This window comes from Pelodiscus sinensis, chromosome 3 (genome assembly GCF_049634645.1).
Source record: "Pelodiscus sinensis isolate JC-2024 chromosome 3, ASM4963464v1, whole genome shotgun sequence".
Lineage (NCBI taxonomy): Eukaryota > Metazoa > Chordata > Testudines > Trionychidae > Pelodiscus > Pelodiscus sinensis.
In genome coordinates, this window is record NC_134713.1 from 16,433,966 (window position 1) to 16,450,179 (window position 16,214).

The following is a 16,214-nucleotide window of genomic DNA, read 5'->3' on the forward strand; positions in this document are numbered from 1 at the left end:
AAGGGGAGAGATGGGAGCAGCCCAGCAGGCCGCACAGCTGCAGGTGTTCTGCTCCTTTCCATGCTGCCTGCTCCTCCCAGCAAGCAACGGAGCAGAACTTCTAGCCCACCCCCATGCGCTTTCATGGAGCTGTGTCTCCTCTGGCTTCATACAGCAGCAGCCCTGCAGGAGGGCGGTGCTGGGAGCAGTACAGCCTTGTTTCCCTGCTGCTCCTCCCAGTGGGGAATGGAGCAGACCCTCCAGCTCCACCGCCAGCCCCACTCCTGTCCTCCAGCAGGCTGCTGCTGTATGGAGCTGGAGGAGATGCAGCTCCATGGAAGGGCAGGGAACAGGGCATTGGGACAGCAGCAGAACTGCCAGCAACTACTTCCATTGTTGTTCCACCCGCAGGCTTCTGCCCAGGTAACGAAGGATGAAGCATGGGGAATCTGGGCTGGGGGCAAGGTGGAGTCACAGGGGGGTCACATGACGCGATCACAGGTCCCCCTTTACAGGATTCCTCCCCATGCCAGTATGACATTGATTTTACTAGCAGTAGATTGAATCTGTTTCAGGTGAATAATTCAGGGGGGATGACATCCAGGATATCACAGTAATATCACTGTCGTTCATGTCTGACAAAATGAGCTGTCTCGTGGGGCTGCAGAAAGGATTCTGGCAGATGTAGGATTGTTTTCAAACATGTGGGTGTTCATCCTCTGATAGAAAAGCAGCCTAAGTCAGTTCATACCACTAATTATCATAACAACAGATTGACTTCTTCCACCCACCTTCTCCCAAGCTCCTTGAAACATTGTTTTCAGGTGACACACCAAACACTACCAGGCTACAGGAGTCAAATTTGCACACTGTAGCATGCGGATAATTAAGCATAACAGAGTCTCCTCCATATCGAAAGCAAAGTATCACTCTAGGGATCCTTGCTAATTTGGGCAGTTCTGTGACAAACACGATGTGTGTGTTTGTGCTAAAAGTGTCACACATGTCAGCGCAGCATATTGTGGTATGACATGTGCATCCAGATGTGAACATTTAGAATAGACTGTGCTATTTTTTAGAAACCTGCCTTTCTGAAAACTATGATTAAAGAAAAATATAGTTGTCAGAGACAAAAAGCTCTAATGAAAAGAAAGAAGCAGAAGAGTTGTTTAGAGACTTAACCAGGAAAAGTCCGCTCTGTAGTATTACACAGTACAGTGTGCTTTTTGTGCATTGAAACATATGGTGGGCATTACAGATTCAACCCATATAGTTTTCTTTCTTTTGAAACTGCAATGGGAAGGAATGTTATTTTATGGAGCATCTTTGAATTTTACAGAATTTTGAAATTTACAGCTCACGTTGTATTAATGTGTTATATACTATCACGTTTTTAAGTCTCAGATTGACAAAGCCTTGGCTGGGTTGATTTAGTTGGGGTTGGTCCTGCTTTGGGGAGGGGCCTGGACTCAATGACCTCCTGAGGTCTCTTCCAGACCTAGGATTCTATGATTCTATGATCAGTATCTACCAGCTCACATTTTATTAATGTACAGAAATATATTATTTTAGCGGCATTTTTCAATTACTATTAAGGGCTTTATTTTTAAAAAGTAGAGGGCAAATTGCATGATTGCCATTAAAATATCAGATCTTCCAGAGCAACAAGCCATCTCTTGATCCTGACAACTCAGAATCATTATTTACTTCCAGTCCCACCTCCTCTTTTTAGGAAAGATTTATTAAGAAAATGGTGAAGGGCAGTGAGACTTCAGGGTCCCTTCCCATTTGATTTTAGATCTGTCTCCTTTTGATGCATAAGGAGCTCCTTTTTGTGGCAGACAAATAGATGTGAGATAGAATGATAGGCCTTGAAGGGTCAGTAAGAGGTCATGTATGCTATACTCTTAGGCAGGATTATTCATACACAGAACAATCTCCAGTGATAGGAATTACACAATTTCCTTAGGTAACAAGTTTCAGTGCTTAACTTTCCTTATAGCTAGAAAGATTTTCTTAATATCTAATCTAAATCTTACTTGCTACAGATTAAGCCCGTTACTTTCTTGAACTATTTTCTTTGTAACTTATTTGAAGAACATTATGTCCCTCCTCAAACTTCTCTAGATTAAAGATGCCCAATTCCTTCAACCTTGCCTTTCAAGTCATATTTTCTATACACCTTATTTGATTTATTTATTTGTTTATTTTTGTTTCCCTCTGGACTCTCTTCAATTTGTCCATATTTTTCCTAAAGTGCATACCCAAAACCAGACACAGAACTTGAGCTGATGCCTTACCAGTGCCAAGCAAAGCAGAATTACTTCCTGTCTTTTACATTCAAGTCTCCTGTTAATGCATCCCATCATTACATTGACCTTTTTCAACATAATATCATACTGTTTGACTTTTTAATTCTTTCTGATCTATTATACCTCCAAAATCCTTTTCTGCAATACTGTTGCCTAGCCATTTCCCCCAATTTTGTATTTGGTCATTTGATTTTTCCTTTATAAGTCATGTTCTTTATCATTATTGAATTTCATGTGATTGATTTCAGACCAATTCTTCAGTTTAGCAAGCTTATTCTGAATTTACATCCTGCCCACTAAAGTGCTTCCCACCTCTCCCAGTTTGGAGTTATCTGCAAATTTTTAAGCATACTTTCCATTCCACCATCCAAATTGCTAATGAAAATATGGAATTGTGTCAGACTAGGGGTATTCCTCTTTGGGAACTTGCTTGATATGTCCTCCCAGTGTGACTGTGAAACATTGATAACAGTTTAGGATTACCATATTTGAACTTTAAAAAAAGAGGAGACACTTGGGAGGGGAGTGTATCTGTATCGGTATCTACCTGCTCACATTGTATTAATGTGTTATATACAGGCAGTCCCCGGGTTATGTACAAGATAGGGACTGTAGGTTTGTTCTTAAGTTGAATTTGTATGTAAGTCGGAACTGGTACATATTGTAGGGGAAACTCTAGCCAAACATTTCTCCAGAGCTCAGTTTTATTCTCCCACACCTCACTTCCCTCAGTCTTTTATTCTCAAGCTGAGGTGTCCGCTGAAAGAAGCTGCTCCGCGTCTCCCTGGTCTGCTGGGGGGGCGCTAGCTTCGCGTCTCCCTGATCTGCTGGGGGGGAAGCAGCTAGTGCAGGGTTGCCTCACCCCGTTTGTAAGTAGGGATCCGATGTAAGTCGAATCCATGTAACCCGGGGACTGCCTGTACTACCACGTTTTTAAGTCTCAGCTTGACAAAGCCCTCCTGAGGTAGGATTCTCTGATTCTATGATCAATATCTACCAGCTCACATTGTATTAATGTATAGTAATTAAACCTATGCCATATTTCCAAAAGTGCTTACAGGAATTAGGTGCTGAGATGCTTTGAAAGTTAATGTGAAAAGGGCACCTAATTCTCTGAGACACTTTTGGCAATCTCCACCTATGGTGTTTATGTTGATTCTTTTAGATTTTCTAACTAGCTTTGTTACCCTTGACCACACGTTACTATGGACTGTGGCAGGGATAGACAGAACCACACTTGACTGCCTCCTTGCTTTCCACTACGAGAGGAGTCAGAGAGCAACGTTGGGTAAAAGCTCATATTTTTGAAGGATTTCCACGGAGAAGTGTGACAGGAAAACAGATCCTGAGAGATCTGCTAAATACTGCAGCTAGAAAGCATTTAAGTACTCTGCCAAAAGGCTGAGCAATTAGACTTTCAGAGTGAGAAAAATCAGCAGGAAGGTGTAAAAAGCAGGGATATTAAGAGGCAGGCAATTCACTAATCGTGTAGTCAATAGAATCTTGTGTAGTCAGTAAGGGAAGGTAACCCCTGCTGCCGCTTTGCAGTTTAAATGTAGTAAGAGCCGGGCAGGCAGGCATTCTGTCCTTTGCTACATTGAAACTGCAGAGCTGCAGCGGGGGTAGGTCCCGGACAATGGTATGAGCCCAGACTGAGCAGAGTTTTCCGTTAAAAGCATTTTCGGAAAAGAACATCTAGATTGGCACGGATGCTTTTCCGCAAAAACACTTTTTGCGGAAAAGTGTCCATGCCAATCTAGATGCGCTTTTGCGCAAAAAAGCCCCGATCGCCATTTTAGCCATTGAGGCTTTTTTGAGCAAAACAATACCGCGTTGTCTACACTGGCCCTCTTACACAAAAGCATTTGCGCAAGAGGGCTTTTGCCCAAACGGGAGCAGCACAGTATTTCCGCAAGAACACTGACGATCTTACATGAGATCGTCAGTATTCTTGCGGAAATTCAAGGAGCCAGTGTAGACAGCTGGTAAGTTTTTCCACAGAAGCAGCTGCTTTTGCAGAAAAACTTGCTAGTTTAGACACAGCCCCCAAGTTTAACAGTACACCAAACAGTTAAGATGTGTAAATAAATCCTTTTGGTTTCTTTGCATAACAGTCCAAGTCAATTCATATGATTAAACTTTCTGTGATAAAGGAAACCAATATTAGTTAAATATCTCCATCTAATGATGGGTCTAAATGTTAGGACTTAACACAAATACAAGCAATTTTATTATATGCTATCTCAGCCAGGATTCAGAATGAGAGCTCTCCTGCTGGCTATTGATGACCTGGGAGCACAAGGGCTGACAATGTCCGTGGGCCCCCAGGCTCTGTGACCTGGAAGGGGCAAGGCCTCAGGCAGAAGAGGCAGGGGCAGAGGCAGCCAGCTGTCATCACCACCTGAACCACCATTGTGCCCCTCTCTCCAGCCTTCAGAGACACTCTGATCATGCAACATGGAGCTTCGGCAATGATTTAAAGGGCCCCGAGCTCCAGCCACCCTGACTACACAGTAGCAACAGTGACGGGCAGGAGCCCCAGACCCCTTGAATTACTGCACCCCAGGGCAACTGCCCTGTTTGTCCCTCTCCCTGTCGGCAGGCCTGACTGGGGGAAAAGAACTCACGAGTAGTCTTTATGTGCATGGACATATTTGTTTTGTCAAAGAGATCAATATCAGCTGTTTTGGGTTAAAAATAATTTAAGATGTAGGAGTAATGCACTATTATCCTTACTCTGTGCTAATGAGTGACAGAACTGTATTTAACATACTCTACTTGAGGTTGGTACAAATGGAAATGGTGGTGCCAAATCTCAGGGGGAAATCGCGGGAAAGGTACTCTGTTTAAAGAGCCCTACCTGCTGTTTGACACTCCCTCTCCAGTGTTTAAAGACAGAACTGATCCGATTCAGTTGAGAGTCCTTATTTCTGCTTAGCACTTCCAAAATCCTGGATAAGCTGTTGTGAGGACAATGCGCTGGTGAAAGAGTGTAGAGGATGAAGTTGCTGTGAGGTGCCCACTATCCAGTGGAATCACTATGGGTATGCTTACACTGCCACTCTAGTTCGAACTAGGGTGGCTGATGTAGGCATTCGAACTTGTAAATGAAGCCCGGGATTTAAATATCTCAGGCTTTATTTGCATGGTCCCGGGCGCCGCCATTTTTAAATGCCCCGTAGTTCGAACTACCTGCCCACGGCTACACGCGGCACAGACTAGGTAGTTCGAATTAAAGCTCCTACTTCAAACTACCGTTACTCCTCCTGCAAGGAGGTTTAATGGTAGTTCAAATTAGGAGCTTTAATTTGAACTACCTAGTTTGTGCCGCGTGTAGCTGTGGGCAGGTAGTTCGAACCACGGGCATTTAAAAATGGCGGCGCCTGGGATATTTAAATATCAGGCTTCATTTGCAAGTTCGAATGCCTACATTAGCCACCCTAGTTCGAACAAGGGTGGTAGTGTAGACATACTCACAGACTCAATAACAATAAATGAAATGAGTGTATTTCCAAGAGGAGCAGAACTAACAACTAAACTAAATGCCTGAGCTGAATTAGAGAATGACTGAGGTTCAGTAGCATGAGATGAAATTGTGGGTTGTCAACATATATTTTTATTTTACAAGTGAGTTTTCTAAAGCTCACAATTGCTATGCTAATGAAAACAACATACATGATAAAGTTATGGTTATCACTTGTGAGGAAAAGGGTTGATTTCCATGGGCTTTGGATCAGGCTCTTAAAAATGTGCTTTATTTTAAATATGGGAGTGGTTTCACTAAGTTAAGTAGCACCATTTGAGTCACTGTGAATCTAAGTTTATGCTTAAGGGCTTTGCTGTATTATGAACCAAGGCAGTACTTAACATGACTGATGTTGACAGATTTTGGCCCAAGACAAGCACATATCTACAGGCAGTCCCAACTTACGCGGATCCGACTTATGTCGGATCCGCACTTACGAAAGGGGCTTTCTCGCCCCAGAGCTCGCAGGCAGTGGTCAGCCACCTCGACCTCCGGAGCGAGAAAAGCTGCTCCCGGTGCCCCTGGTCTGCTGGGGACCGTCTCCAGCAGACCAGGGGCACCGCGAGCAAAGCCGCAGCAGCAGCAGCGGGTTCCCGCGCTTCTGAGGCTTTGCTCTAGCCGTGCCTCCGAGGCTTTGCTCTGGCGCTGGACCCCCCGCCGCTGCGGCTTTGCTCCTGGCGTCCCTGGTCTGCTGGAGATGGTCTCCAGCAGACCAGGGACACCGCGAGCAAAGCCACAGCAGCAGCAGCGGGTTCCCGCGCTTCTGAGGCTTTGCTCTAGCAAGCTCGTAAGCTCTAGCAAAGCCTCAGAAGCGCGGGAACCCGCTGCTGCTGCTGCGGCTTTTCTCGCGGTGTCCCTGGTCTGCTGGACACCATCTCCAGCAGACCAGGGACGCCGGGAGCAAAGCCGCAGCGGCGGCGGGTCCCGCGCCAGAGCAAAGCCTCAGAGGCACGGCACCCCGCTGCTGCGACCTTGCTCCCCATGTCCCTGGTCTGCTGGGGGGGGGGGGAAGGACGCAGCTAGTGTGCCCTCCCCCCCCAGCAGACCAGGCTTTTGTTTTGGACCCTGGGGCAGAGCAGCTGTGGCGCTGCCGGTTGGTCCCACAGCGCCGCTCTGGGCACTACTGGGCCAACCCGGCAGCACCCCAGCTGCTGTGCCCCAGGTGTCCTGATTCAGCCGCTGCAGGTCAGTTTCAGGAGCGGCTGAATCAGGACGCCTGGGGCAGAGCAGCTGGGGTGCTGCTGGGTTGGTCCAGTAGCGCCGAGGAGCGGCGCTACTGGAGCAACCCAGCAGCACCCCAGCTGCTCTGCCCCAGGCGTCCCCAAGTCAGCCGCTGCTGAAACTGACCAGCGTTGACTACAGGAAGCCCGAGGCACAGTTGCTCTGCCTCGGGCTTCCTGGAATCAGCCGCTGATCAGTTTCAGCAGCAGCTGACTTGGGAACTTGGGGTTCTTTGAATCTGTATTTAAGTCAGAACTGGCGGTCAGTTTCAGCAGCGGCTGAATCTGGACACCAGTTCCGACTTACATACAGATTCAACTTAAGAACAATCTTACAGTCCCTATCTTGTACGTAACCCGGGGACTGCCTGTATAGCTCAGAATTAACTGTATTAAAGTATATGTTGAGGCATCAGTAATATTCTATTGATTTATAGTGAAATGTTCATCTATATTTACACCAAGAACACAATCTCTAACCTGCATAACTTCCTTCATGAATCTCCAATATCTCCTGTGGACAGTTATTGCAGAGAGAGGGTTAAGTCTAATTGAATGATAATATACCATAGCATTACAAATTGTGGTTTAACTAGAATTATGTGGAATTTTATATAAAACCCAATCAGACAGTAAAACGGATTTTTAGCCTTAAACCAGAGGTCATCCTCTTCCTGAATCGTAATAACTCTGAGAGAAAGAGATGACTTTAAGCCTTGTATTTTAATAGGTGCATGATAATTGCAATATTTAGAAAATTCACTAATAAAATAAAACCATGTTGACATCAAGAACCAATTTAATCTGATGCTAATTAACCCGATTAATCTCAATGAAAGACTGTAAAGTGTTCTTTTTACAAATGACCTTTTATAAAAGAAATGTCACAGGATTTTTTTATACAGTAGTGTGAAGATAGAAAAGGCATAATAGTTTAGGTGATAGATAAAAGCACGTGGTCTGCAACTGTAGAAATATGGGTTGAGAATCTGGCTCTGTTTTAGTTTTTCTGTGTGACCCTAGACAAGTCACTTACAGAGCTGTACAAACAATGGATTGCTTTTTTTTCATTTGTTTGTTTTGGTGGTTTAACTGAAAAATCAGGTCAGCTCATCCTGAAATCATTTTTTTCACAAATGTTCAGTTAATAAGAAAAACCCTCCAAAAATAAAAAACAAAACCCACACCTAAACAAAGTTCCCTCTAATTTTTTTCCATGTGCAGAATAAATGTTATGTGCACCAGGGCATGTGCAGGTGTGCACCACCAGCAGAAACAGTGCTGGCTATGGGCACTGTGAGCAGTCTACTAATCAGCCGGGTGGCTCTTGAATCTCTCCTGGGTGGCTGCCCAAGTGCTCAGCTTATAGGGAACATTGCCCCCAAACGTGTTGGGTCAAAAAGAAAAGTCTCTACCCATAATGAAATTATTGGTTTAGTTTTTCAGATTTATTTTTTTTAAAGATTTAAAAAAAATAAAATTGAACAAAAATTTGAAACAAAAAGTCTTTTCAAATAAAATATTGAAATACTTCATTAAATTCCTGATGAAACAGTTTGACTATTTTGAATTTTCTGTTAACACAAATTCATAAAATGTTTGTTGATGCTAATCTGGAATTCTTAATGAAAAAAAGTTTCCTCTCAAAATGTTACCGAGTTCTAATCTCTCTCTGGCTTCAATGCTCCATTCTTCTTCCTTACTCCCTTATTCCCTTCAGTTGTGACTGTTGTCCATTCAGACTATAAACTCTTGGGCTAGGTCTACACTGCACCGTAGTTCAAATAAGATACGCAATTTGAGCTATGCAAATTGCATATCTTATTTTGATCTTATTTCAAAATAGCTTATTTAATAATTTGATGCTGTCTACAAAGTGCCAAATTTCAAAATAAATTGCTATTCCAAAATGTCCTTTACTCCTCCTGGAATGAGGTTTACAAGGATGTTGGAATAGTGAGCCCAAAATAATGGGTTTGCTGTGAAGACATCAGATAGCTATTTTGGGATACTATGGTATCCCAAAATAGCATTGCAGTATAGACATAGCCTTAGGGTATGGGCTATCCATTAATATATGTTTGCTCAAGGAATAACACAATGGTGCCCCCAGTCAGTCTGGGATTGGAGAGAGGTTCATTTTTGTGATAGACCAATACTTCTTTCTATTTGAGGCCTACTGCACTTTTACTCCCATGAAGGTGAAGATGCTTTAATGGTCTTTCCTTGGAGGGTAATAGAGTGTCATGACTGTTTGATGGAGAATGGCTGAGCTTAACATTAAAAACAAATGTTTATACAGAGGACCAGATTCACAGGGATTTGTGCATGATGAGAGCTGTACCAGAGCAGGGGATCCCCACCAGGAAAGGGCTATCACTGGGAAAAGTCACAAGGAAGGACAGTTTAAGCATGTTTGGGGGTCATTAGTAACATCACTAATGGAAGCTGCATAGGAGAGGTGATGAATCTTTTGGTGTGGTTTCTAAGGAGTGGCGATGGATCTGTATCTTCTGATAGCCCTCTTCTGGCTATGTAGAATGCCATTCTGAGTAGGCTTCATACATGGACTCCAGCTGGGGTGGAGTTGTGACTCACCTCACCTGTAGTTCTTGGTGTGTGCTATCACAACTCAGGTGTGGATTGGGCTTCTTCTCTTGATTTGCCCTAGATGCATTCACAGGGTGAAAGTAATGCTTTTTATGACTGGATTTTAAGATTTATATATAATTCAAGCTTGCTAAAATGGTTGTTAAATGGTAATCAAATTTTTCAAGGAAAATTTTTGGTTTGGGTGACATTTTCCTTTTTTCCCCATGAAAAACTGAAAATAGAAAAAAAATGTTTCTCTCTCTCTCTCTCTCTCCTCTTTGTTTTTCTGGAAAAAGTTGAAGGGGAGAGATAAGGAAGAAAAACTGAACTTGAAAAGTATTTTGGCTTCTGTTCACTGAACAACTGAAAAAAAGTGTAATTTTTTTTTAATGAAATCAAATCGTTTCATTTTGTTTGCTTTAAATTAACCAGAAAATATATAGCATTTTTCAACCAGGCATCATTATAATTTCACCCACCTTGCATACCAATCTCCCACTAACTGCAAATATGAAATATGCTCCTAAGATCAAATAAGTAAAACTTACTCCATATCACTGGCAAAGACTTTGTGGAAATGTCAAAATCTGTATTAGATTCCTGAGACAAGAGCCCTGGTTAGTATAAGTAACCTTCCTGCATGCTAAAACCCATAGCAAAATATCTATTTTAGTTCTTATAAAAATGGAACACAGGAAGGCTAAGACAAGCCTAATGGAGCTATGAATAATAGGAGGCATCTATCCTATGTCTGCTTTAAATGTATTCAATAAGCTTCTAGGGTCCTGGCCTGGGTTATATTTGGTTTTGTCAGAATCATTAGGAGACAAATGCACAGCATTACAGGAAAAGAACTCCAGTCTGTGTGCTCTGTATGCCAGAACTGTGGAATGTTTTTTCTCTTTTTTTAGCCTGCAGACCTTTCTTGTGTTTGACTAGATAAATGTAAATTGGGGTTTGAGCAAATAGTGTTAGATGTTCTAAAACAGCCTGGTATGGTGCTGGATCATATATTATGCCTTTCTCGTGTTCTAAATTTGAAGAAACTTAATAGAGTAAAATTCCTTCAGTGTTCTTAAAACCAAAAATCAGGATTTATTTACCTGGGCTTTGAAATGATGTCCAGTAGTGTATGAAGGATGGACACTAGGTACTCCAAAAATCCTCTTTGAGTTTAGGATGAACTGTTTTGGAATTCTTTAAAATGTCCTTTTAGTATCCCAAGAAAGAAGACCCCCATCTAATGATGGCCCTAATCTTGCAAAGACTTAGTCACATATTTAACTTGAAGCATATGAAGTAAATACGCATACACATTGCCTTTAAGGCTAAGCTTATGCATTAATATTGTCCGAAATAGTTTCCATGGAAGCTGTTACTATATTTTAATTGTTTATAAATCTGAGATGTTCTGAGAATTGAGACTTAAAAAATAAATTTGGCAAATGTTGAAGATTTGGCAGCTTTAGCAAAAAGAAAACCTGTAAATAGTAACAACACTGGAAATTATGTGGGACTATGTATTTGACACTGTTCATTGCTGTTTGAATATCAATTATTGATTCATGAATTTTAATACTATATATGCGTGTTTATTCTTCGTGTTTATTTTATCTATGTTGCCTAGTGAAAATCTGAATGATAATAAACTGGTTGACAGTAGCAATGAGGTTATAAATTCCGTGAGCAACTGTTTTCAGGTCTTGAACACATAGGCAAAACCTAGATTGAGGTCTCAAACACCAATGTTCAGAAAAAGCATGTATGAGCACAAGAAAGGAATAGTTTGTGGTATATGAAACAAACTGTATAGGCTTTAAGATTAACAAAAAACAGGATTCAAAATTTCTGTGCTATTAATCATTGAAGTTAGGTCTATATTACATGGAAGATCGACACCACCGCAGTTGATCTTCTGCGGTTTAATTTAACAGGTTTAGTGAAGACCCACTAATTCGAACTGAAAGGCCTACCCTGTTGGCACCAGTAGTCCTGCTCCACACAAGGTATAGGGGAAGGCAATAGGAGTGTTGACCTCTTGCTGTGTGGATGGTGTGAATTTAAGATATGTCTACTCCAGCTACATAGTTACTGTAGCTGGAATTGCGTATCTTCAGTTGAACTTTCCCTTTAGTGTAGACCAGGCCAGATTGACCAAACGAGAAGTAATTAAATCTCTATAAAATTTTCCATGAAGAGGCCACAGTATGTGTGTATAGGAGAGGGGAATCTCAAGTTTTGCCATATGTTTTGTTGATAATAATGGAGACCTATTTGCAATTGGATTCCAATTTCTCAATGGAGTCTAGGCTATGAAAGTTGTCTTAACATTTGATTTGTGTTTCTACTAATGGCAAAATTACTATGACTGCAAAGGTAGTATTCATGCTGATTTTAAACTGTAAAAATCTTCACATTGGGAAATATTTTGGGTAATTAAAGGAAGTTTGTGCATTAGTAGACTGATAACCATAGACTTCCTTAGCCCCTGTTTGTGTATGTAATATTGAGCAAGAAAGTCTTTATTCTACCTCTGAGGCCTGAGCAAGAAAATTCTAGTAAGAGCTTGAGTCTGTGGACCCTTCCTTTGGATAGTGTTGCACTTTGAATGAAACAAAACATAGAATTTAGTATAGGAATAGGCTGTAGCAATCACTTCGCCTCCAACTTCTCTCCAAACCTTGAACTTCATGGGAGTTCACAATCCAATGCCAGACCTAGCTCAGGGATTATTTTTTACAGCTCTAACTTGTGTACATAGAGTCCTTAATAGAATTTATGTTAGTGGACAGCAGTGTAGCACAGTGAGTTTCTACTGCACTACCCCAGACATGGCCTCGCTTGCTCCCAATGTGCTCTACATACAAAGGGTATGTCTAGACTGCATCCCTCTGTCTGCAGAGGGATGCAGATTAGGCAAGTTGACATTGCAAATGAAGCAGGGATTTAAACATCCCACACTTAATTTGCATAAAATGGCTGCTGTTTTTGCTGACTCAGCACTTTGTCTGCAAAAAGCGTCAGTCTAGAGGGGGATCTGTCGAGAAAGAAAGTCTTTTTCGACAGATCCTGTAAACTTCCTTGCAGGAGGCTTAAGGGATCTGTTGAAAAAGGCTTTCTTTCTCGACAGATCCCCCTCTAGACTGCCTCTTTTGGCCAATGAAGTGCTGAGTTGGCAAAACGGTGGCCATTTTTATGCAAATTAAGCACAGGATATTTAAATCCCTGCTTCATTTGCAATTTAAACCTGCCTAATCCACATCCCTCTGCAGACAGAGGGATGCAGTCTAGACATACCCAAAGGGTTGGAAGGGAGGATGATCCCGGTACCAGCAGGGTGCTCCACTACTTTAGGGGGAATGCTCTGCTGTCCAGTTGCAGACAATATGAAGCCCATTTGCACGTCCTTTATAGCCCAGAAAAAAATGGATCTGATTAAAGAATCTGGTCTAAAGAATATAACTTCTTCCCTTAGCCAGGGTTTTTGGGTAGGAGAGGACTCAAATTTAGCAGGCCAAAGACTAGACAGAGGATACGAACAACAATTTAAGTAGGATGTTGATAAGACAAGGTTCATAAAATGATTAAAGCATTAGAAAACATGCCTTAAAATGATACGCTCAAGGAGCTCAACCTGTTTAGCTTAACAAAGAGATTAGTGGGCGAGTTGATTACAGCCTATGTGGGTATCTAATGGCCAACAAATGTTTCGTATATCCAAGGGATAGCTGTGTTAGTCTTTATCCACAAAAACAATGAGGAGTCCTGTGGAACCTTAAAGACTAATGGATTTATGTGGGCATAACATTTCATGGGGAAAACCCCACTTGGTTAGATCATAGTGGGCTCTTCAATCTGGTAGAGAAAGATATAACATGGTCCAGGAAGTTGAAGCCAGACAAATTCAGACTGGAAATAAGGCATTACTTTTTAACAGTAACTAGAATCTTGACACCTCTCCTTTTTCTAGTGGTTAGAGAAAGGTAAGAGTGGATTCCTCTGCTGTATGGCTTCTGAACTGCGGGACTTCCCCATTCTTCATACCACATCACTGCTATTATATTTAACCCTTTGGCTATTTGGGGATCTGGCAAATCTTCCCAAGAAGCTCTATGTGAATATATTGAGGAGGGCCAAGGGGGAAAGATTCAGAGACACAAATTCCGTGGATACAAAGGAGCATTCAAGTTATGTACCGATAGTTTGCATAGCACAGAATAGGCACAGTGATAAATTAGATTAGTGAAATGTGGTGCAAAAGGAAGACTCGGGGAGAAACAAAATATAAGGAAAAGAGAAAAGGAAAAGGAGAGAAGACAGAGAGAAGAAAATAGGAAACTGATAAACTCAAGAGACAGTTTGCCATAATCTACTGTAAGAAAAAACTGAAAACTCAGAATAAAGAGAGTAAGAGGAAGACAATGCAACAAAAGTAAGTGATGGAATCTTATTAGCTTCAATAAAGATGGTTATGTTGATGCCATGGCAAAGGACATATATTATGGCTTAAAAAAGGACATATTACAGCCTGCATTGTAGTTATTCTATTTAAAGCACTGCTTTTTCCTTCTGTCTATTTCTTGCTTTCTCAAAATTGCACAACTCTATTCTCAAACACTATTATGAAAAAAGCAATCAACTCTATTGTCTAGAGTGTAATGATACTGACTACCTCTTTATGACATTCAAAGAAAGAGAAAGAGAAAAGAGAGAAATAACCTGAGAAGAAAACAAATCATTAGAATTCTTAGCAAGTCCTCACTAACAGAAAAACAAGCACCACAGTTTTATCTGTCAACTGCTGCTTACCGTCCAAGGGATAAGGCCCTGAATTTTGAGTCAAGAAACTTCACCCTGTTCCCCTCTCTGGCACTAACTTACTGTATAAATGCTTAAACAAATCACTAGAACCTTAGTTTCTCTAGTTGTGATATGGATATCCTTCAGTAGCCAATCAAATGGTCATGGCCAGAGTTTAAACTAGGTAACTATCCTAAACCACAATGTATCTTATTTACTAAAGTATATAAGCTAGTATATACCAGTGTAGCTTATTTATTATAAAGTGTTGACTTCCCATCTTGATGGAAATGACAGGGTGGTGATCAATGCATCACTATTGGAACATTTTAACTTGCCTGGGCATTCATTAATGGATTTCGAAGTTACCATATTATTACAAGCCAATTTCACAAACCAGCTTGAAAGAGAGGCTGCAGAACTTGATACCATTTACAAGTTTGACACCTGCAATATAGGTTTAAACAAAGACCTTAACAAAGACCTTAACTGTGCTATATTCCACATCCTAATGACATAAAAAGCCAAGCACTGGGTACTTAAGAGTACTTAGAATCCACTCTAACAGCTTTATTTAGCATAGACACTCTAATTGACGATATTTATTCCCATTTTTTCCTTCTCTTTCTGTCCCCATCCCCTCTCTTTCTCTGCTATTTATTTGCAACTTGGACCCCTTCACTCCATTCATTTGAAGTGGGTTGGTTCCGGTGAAAGCTTACGATACCATCTACATTTTTTAGTGGTAGAAATGTAGCCGTGTTAGTCTGGTGCAGCTGAAACAAAAAACAGGACTGCGTAGCACTGTAAAGACTAACAAGATGGTTTAATAGGTGATGAGCTTTCGTGAGCCAGACCCACTTCCTCAGATCAAAATTCTTCCACTATTTGATCTGAGGAAGTGGGTCTGGCCCACGAAAGCTCATCACCTAAGAAACCATCTTGTTAGTCTTTAAAGTGCTACACAGTCCTGTTTTTGTATCTACATTTTTTGTTAGTCTCTAAGGTGCTGCAGGATTATTTGTTGTTTTTTAATTTTTTTCAGTTACAAGCTAACATGGCTACCCCTCAGCAACTAACAGAACACAGGCACTACCTAAAAAAAAAGTATTTGTCAATTGTAGTGTCAGTGTTGATGAGTCTAATTGACACGGATACTACAATTGACTGTTTTTTCCCCTTCTTTTTCTGTTATTAATTCTGAGTCCTCCTTTTGTTTCCCACTGAAGCTCGTCTGAAGAAGTGGGTGTTGCCCATGAAAGCTCATTATGATAGAGACTAACAAATTATATATAAAAAAAACCCAACAACAAATGGTCTGGTAGCACTTTATAGGCTAACAAAACATGAAGATGGTATCATGAGCTTTTATGGGCACAGCCCACTTCTTCTGATGACCGGAGTTATGAGTTTGGGATGTGAACACTCAAAATAAATAGGAGAGGAGAAGGAGGAGGGGAGGGGAGAATAAAGCAGAGGTGTGAGAGACAGTCACCTCCCTTATTCTCCTCCCCCCCCTTTCCCCTCTCCTATTTATTTTGTGTGTTCACACCCCAAACTCATAACTCCGGTCATCTGAAGAAGTGGGCTGTGCCCACGAAAGCTCATGATATCACCTACATGTTTTGTTAGTCTATAAAGTTCTACCAGACCATTTGTTGTTTTTTTCTGTAACAGACTAACTTGGCTACCCCCTTAAATGTTATATATATATATATATATATATATATATACAGGCAGTCCCTGGCGGGACCGCGGCGCGTCTGGGCACTCCTGCCACGCGGG